The 7,415-nt window shown below is 33.4% G+C and overlaps 1 protein-coding gene across 1 annotated transcript in view; it reads right to left on the bottom strand.

Moving 5' to 3' along the window:
- The window catches only part of LOC137644477 (glutamate receptor 1-like), a 1,072,045-nt gene that overhangs the window by 985,236 nt on the left and 79,394 nt on the right, over positions 1–7,415 (bottom strand). The gene's annotated exons all lie outside the window — the stretch shown is intronic.

The raw sequence follows: 7,415 nt of genomic DNA, 5'->3' as shown, positions 1-7,415 counted from the left end.
TAAAGTTATGTTGCGATTGGGCACTTAAGAAATACGCGATAGATACCATGCGATCACCTACCACCACTGTCAGAGGTATGGACATATTGAAAAAGATTGCCACTTTAAACCTGGTGATAAAATCTGAGGGAAATGTTCAGAAAAAAGATTCTACCTAGAAATGTAACGCACAAATGCCAAAGTGTATTAACTGCACACGGTAAAGAAACCATATGACTACATAGAAAATTCATGAAATTGCAGCGAAGCTTTTGAATTGGAATTGAAAAGACAAGCAGAAAATACTGACCATGGATACTAAGTATGTCATAAACTGTGACTACGTAAATATACAATCTGTTGGTAATAATACTATCCAAATTTGAGAATTGACAAACGAGAAATACTTGCACATACTAGCATTACCTGAAACATGGTTAAATAAGTTTGACAAGACTAAGATCACGCAAATTACCCCCTCCCCCACACATACCTTCTTTCACAATCCTAGAGAGGGTAGGTCTGGTGGGGGTGTCAGACTTTATTCGTGAAGGTTACTCAAATCTCAAATTATTATAGAGAACTAGTGTAAAATGCTTTCAATATATAAAGATAAATTTTACGCAAAAAAATAGAAAAATGTCCCTTGTAACAGTCTACAAACCTTCGAGAACAAATACTGGTATCTTCTTTGAAGAATTCAATGCGTTCATTGAGATGGTTTTCATTGAGAAAAGTTATTTAGTTATTTGTGAAGACTTTAGTCTTTCTTTGCCATTTAATAAGTTATCAAAGTCATATCAATTATGGAATAATGTCGACTGTACAATTTCTTTAACTGGTCAGACATTGGCCCTATTTTGAGCGATGGAATGAATGATATTGTATCTGATATAAATGTTGAATATAAATATACGATCTCCCTAGTGCATAAACTTATTACAGAAACAAACAGTAGTGAAAAAAATTAACTTCAGACATAAATCAAATTTTTCTCCGACTATATTTATTGAAGGAGTTACAAAGAGATTAAACGATGCAATCAACATCCCCGGTGATCATGATAAGCAGCGTTTGTTGGGAGCTATGTGTGTTAACTGTCTTACGACTACTTATAATATAATGAGTAAAAGTGGATATGATACCATGTGCCCACTAATGGAAAAGACTATAACTGTTAAAAGTCCAATACCCTTGGTTTGATGGAGAGACCTTAGTGAAAAATAGGGAAAAAGACGTAAAGAATAGAAGCGGAATCGGTTAAAAACTGAAAGTACATTGGGTAAAATACAAAACTGATCTGTGTCAATACAACTACCTACTAAGATGGAAAAAAGGTAATACTATATGAGAAAGATCAGCGAAGCAGCAACAGGCATAAGTAAGTTATATCGTCTCCTAAATTGTATATTGGGAAATGTGAAAAAAAGGATACTTGATGGATACAGTGACCAGGAACTAGCATATAATTCTCTATTGTTCTTTAAAAACAAAATGGAAAATATAACCAGGGTATTTGTAATTAGTCAACATAAGATTAATGATACACTAGATACACGGATAAAATCAATGAGATTTAACAACATAACACGAGACAACATCATCGGGATTATCAAGAGATCAAAGAAAACAAACTGCGTGATGAATTCTTTGCCAGTATCTGAAGTAATTGGAGAGAGAATCTTTTCTAGTCTAGCCAAAATAATTATGAGAACAGGAAATGCAAGAATTGTTGAATGTGTTTCCAAAATCTGAGAATAGAGCTATAGTCACACCCGGTTCTGAAAAGTCCTCTGGATTAAAAGGAATTAAACTCATATAGACTGATTCCAAATCCATCATTTGTTTCAGAAATGCTTGAATACGTCAGTCATTTAGAAGTAATAGAATATTTTCCAGACAACCAGTCTGCTTACAGAAAACTATACTCTACAGAGAAAGCCATCTGCTCTTTTGCAAATGATATGCTGGAAATAAATGGGGTATTTTAATAGTACTTGATCTCAGTGCTGCTTTTGATACAGTTGCGCATAAACTGCTACTGAATGATCTAAGGCTTATTGGCGTTGAAGATCAAGCTTTCGAATACCTGAAAGACTACTTGGTTGGTATAAATTACTGTGTGCAAACTGGAAACTCTTATTCATCATATGAACCTTTAAACAGACGGGTACAACAGGGGAGTGCACTTAGCCTAATCTTATTCTGCATCTATACTATCGGTCTTTCGAAAATACTTCAGAGATATGATGTGAAGCTCAAATTATTTGCGGATGACACACAACTTTACTTCTCCATATATAATATAGACGACGCTACTGAAACTCTAAATAATGTTAGAGAATGGATGTCACTTAAACAACTAAAAGTAAATGAGAACAAAACTAAGTTTATGGTGGTCGGAAACCGAAACAATGAGAAGTTTGGGTGATATTCAAATAAACAAATAATGACGTAGTGCTGATATCTTGTAAAGTTCGTGATCTAGCAGTATTTTTTTTTTTTACTGTAACTTGTCTCTTAATGCCTAAATAACTAATGTAGTAAAAACTGTTGGTTATCATCTATGAAATATAATTTTATAAAGATGTACCTTGATGAAGGTTTCGTAAAGATACTTGTGATGAACTGTGTGATTACCAGAAGGGACTACTGTAACTCTATGTACTACAGTCTACCAAAGTACAATTTAAGAAAATAAAAAGAAAACAAATTAAACAGAGGAGTAGGACTGATAAAAGGTGTCCCACTTAGAGAAAGGAAAACCCTTACACTAATAATTGATCTACATTGGCTGCCGATTGAAGCGAGAATTTAATTTAAAAAATGTGCAATAACCCAGCAAGTTATAAAAACCGGTCGTCCAAAATATCTAATAGGATTGCTACATATTCTGCAGTCAACAAATCGTCCTAACACGAGAATCGTTGCAAATATTTTCAAACTATTGGAGCCTTGATAGATGTCTACTGTAGGTACCAGAGCCTTTAAATATGCGACCCCTAGACTAAACCATATTAAGGATTTCAAGAGGAAACTGATGAAGACTTTCTTATTCTGCCAGTGTTTTGACAGTGATGATCAATCAGCAAGTGAACAATAGGCACTGTGAAATGTTAAATGCTACGGAATGAACATCATAAAACGATCGTGGAGGTCTTGTAGAGAGTATGGTTCCCCTGCTGATCAGGACCAGATAAGTAGCTCCTAAAGTAAAAAGTAAAGTAAAGTATAGGTCCCGTGCAACAATTTTAAATTTGATAGTTGTATAAACAACACTCTTTTCAGCCTTTGCGATGTGTGAGCCGATATTTATATTGATCATGATGCAAATTTCTTTCCGGCTGAAATCGAAGAGCCCGTGTTCCATCTTCATGTTGGCGCAATCTCAAGTGAATGAAGTGTCGCTGCCATTTCTAAAATAGCTCTGGATGCTAGTATTACAATGACATTAGAGGTGAGGTGAAGCAAAATCTTGCACTAATCAGCAATGACAGGCGAGAAATACGAAAAATTAGCAAGTCGAAGAAATCTCTTTCCTTAGGGCTTCATAGATCTCTCTGCAAGTTTCAGGTATAATTTCATAGAAACTGTGCTTCGTAATCCTTTTTGTGGTGTGTTTTAAAGTTCTGTAGAGTTGCATCCTGTTTAGTGATTGTAGGTTTCAGTTTCGAGAAAATATTGTTAAAAGTATTAGGATCCATTTTCATGTAATCTATGAAATCTAGTTCTGATTAACTTTACAACTCCTGTCGTATTGTAACATTAATGACTTATAAAATTTTGTCATATTTGCAAACACTCTAGGCAACAAATTTTCTTTTCCTGCATTTTAGAACTCACAATAATAACAATAAGCAAGGAAATTTTCTTTTTGCGTGTACGAATGGCCATTTTCTTATTACTCTACTCGTACAACAATCACTCTTGCTCACCGCACAATGTTCGGTCGTGTGCATGGAACATAGCTGATTCACATGTCACCGAGTTCCTCTTCCCAGTACGAAACCTCGGAAAAGGCAAATAAAGACGGATATATATTAGCACCAGTAAACAACCAATGCCGCTGAAAAACTGTGTGCTCTCAACATCCAAGTTGGTAATTACTGAATGTTTGAACTGACTGACGTCCAATCACTTAATTTAATACAAAATCTAATGTAATATTTAAAAAAAAAATCATTAAAACTATACTAAATATGATAAAATAATAAAGTATGAAATATAATTTGATGAAGTTAATATAATGAAGCTATGAAAAAAAAAATATCAAAATCAAACTTTATGAGGAGTAGCCAAAGGTCTATAGAATACAGGTTTCCTCATCCCTGATCCAAAAATTGACATTTCTGCGCAGATGGATTTTGTGACACTCCAAACGGACGGGTGCTACCTACAGTTAATCGGAAATGGTAGTTCAGTAGCCTTAAACAGGCAAACAAAGTAAACAGGCCAGGGAATCTAATTCTTGAAAGTGGTTGTGCATATTTTAGCAACAATATTCAATTACCAATATGCCCAATAACTGTCCTGTGTTTGGATGTTTCTCAACCAGTACGGAAAATTCAGATCTTATATTTCATTCATTTCTAAAGGACAGTGCACCTCTGCAAACGGGCAGATCACATAAATGTTGAGTATGCACTGATATGTAGCCGGCACTTCGAAGCGGATGTCTATGAAAGGAATTTGATGTTCGAATTATTAGACAAACCGACGTCTTAAAATCAAATAAAAATGAAGAAAGGATTAGTGCCAACACTCCATATGCCAACAACAAAACATGCAGATTGAATCAAGATGGATTAGAGCACTTCTTTGGTTGAATACGTTAGATACGTGCATGTCAGCAGCATCCCTCCCCTAGCACTGGGTCAGAGCTCATCTATTAGGAAAGGAAGCAACTCTCTTAGGTTCTAAATCTAACATTCAAAGTTGTGAAGGTGTGAATGCAACTTCAAACGAATTTCCTCATTTTCTTTCCAAGGAAAATACAGTAATTGAAAATGAAGAAAATTATCCTCAGAAAGAATTAAGCTTGTCTGCTATGTTGTTTTGCTTGCCAGACAATGAATGTGAAAATTGCATTGATGCTAATCTGGATGATGAAGGTTTATTAGAAGATGCCATGGAAGAAGGAGGATTACAATATGTGAGAGGGTTTATAGCTCGAAGTTTCCTCAGTATGAATTTTTAGGCAATAGAGCAACTAAAGGGGATAATACATGGAGTGGTGCTGTAAGTAGGAATGACAGAAAACTAATGAAACCCAACGAAGAATTTTTCGAAAATCTAAAAACAATGGAATAGAAAATTCTTTGCTTTCAGGGCGAAAAATCTTTGAAATCAGGGAGACTAGTAATAACTTCATTAGCTAGAATGATGTACGAGCATATTTCATTACCTCAGGAAGTTATTAGTTATTTTGTACATTGTCTAATTTTCAGGATTCGAATTTTGAAGAGAAACATAAGGTCATCTCGGAAAGCTGTAAGTAAAATGTTGAAGTTGGTTTCTTAATTATTCACTTGTAACACGAAAGATTTAGGACGAGCATAACCATGTTTATCATGGAAGTGGTGGAAATGTGAAAATTGAGGTTTTTATATTATTATTCCTTTATTCTTGTAAATAGATGTAATTAGATAATTTTTTTATGCAAATAATACAGAACTGTTTCCACTGTGATTAATTTTATTCTTCTAAGATAATAAAGCGGTTCTTGATTTAATATTAATTACAAACAAATTAATAAAATATCCGTATATTTGTATGAATGTTGACAAGGGAAACTCGGACGCATTGGCTATGCTGACGTCAAGGATTACCTCCCCCCATATCCTCACCAATCTGCGCGTGAGAAGAACTTGTATTCCATAGACTTTGGAGTAGCCTACCGGGAATAACTGTAAAATAAAAAATAAAAAATAAAGATAAATAAAAAAACTAATATTACCACCTTCATAACAAAAACTATAACACTGATAATCCTGCTTGGAATTTAGGGCGGGGGAAAGACCTTGCAGTTATACGTTGGGCAATGCCCCTCAGGGTGATATATATATATATATATATATATATATATATATATATATATATATATATATATATATATATATATGTATATATATATATATATATATATATATATATATATATATATATATATACATATATATATATATATATATATATATATACATATATATATATATATATATATATATATATATATATATATATATATATATATACATATATATGTATGCTTGCTTATAAATAAATATATATATATATATATATATATATATATATATATATATATATATATATATATATATGTGTGTGTGTGTGTGTGTGTGTGTGTGTTTATGATATATATGTGTATATGTATATATATATATATATATATATATATATATATATATATATATATATATATATATATATATATATATATAAACATATAATATTTTAAGAACAGTAACAGCATTAAAAAATCATTCGTGTATAAACTATATAAACTTCTAAAAAAGAGGAAGAGAAATAAAAAAACAAGATAGAGAAATCTACCCCATGACAGTGGAAGACCATGGTACAGAGGATATGGCACTACCCAAGACTAGAGGACACTGGTTTGATTTGTGAGCATCCTTCTCCTAGTAAGGGTTTTTACCATAGGTAAAGAATATCTTCTACCCTTGCTACTAGGAATGTAGCCCCTAAACAATTGCAGTTGGTAGGAAGTAAGTTAACCAGGGCACTGGCCAACCGTTGAGATACTACCGCCAGAGAATTATTGGGCCCATTGACTCAACAGACAGTATTAAATTGGATCCTTCTCTCTGGTTATGGCTCACTTTCCTTTTGCATAAACATACATCAAATACTCTGGCCTATTCTTTACATATTCTCCTCTGTCCTCATACACCTTAAAACACTGAAATTTCAAAACAATTCTTCCTCGCTCAAGGAAGTGACAGCTGCAATGTAATTGTTCAGTGGCTAATTTTCCTCTTGGTAAGGGTAAAAGAGACTCTACCTTTGGTAAGCAGCTCTTCCAGGAGAAGGACGCTTCAAAATCAAACCATTATTCTCTGGTCTTGGATAGGGCCGTAGCCTCTGTACCATGGTCTTTCACTATCTTTGGGTGGATTTCTCTTGGTTGAGGGTATACTCGGGTGCACTATTCTGTCGTAATTCTCTTCAGCAGGTTTTTTTTTTTTTTTTTTTTTTTTTTTTAATTTCCTTATTAATTATATATGAAAGATCTATATTGGTGTTACTGTTCCTAAAATGTTTTTTTTTAGTTGTTAGTTGTGTCTTTTGTAGTTTCATTTTTTCCTCTCCTCACTGGGATATTTTCCCTGTTAGAACCCTAGGGCTTATAGCATTCTGCTTTTCTAACTAGGTTGCAGCTTAGCAAGTAATAATAA

This window comes from Palaemon carinicauda, chromosome 7 (genome assembly GCF_036898095.1).
Source record: "Palaemon carinicauda isolate YSFRI2023 chromosome 7, ASM3689809v2, whole genome shotgun sequence".
In the NCBI taxonomy this organism is placed as follows: Eukaryota; Metazoa; Arthropoda; class Malacostraca; order Decapoda; family Palaemonidae; genus Palaemon; species Palaemon carinicauda.
Note: the sequence above shows the minus strand (reverse complement) of the source record. Positions and strands in the feature narration are given on the sequence as shown.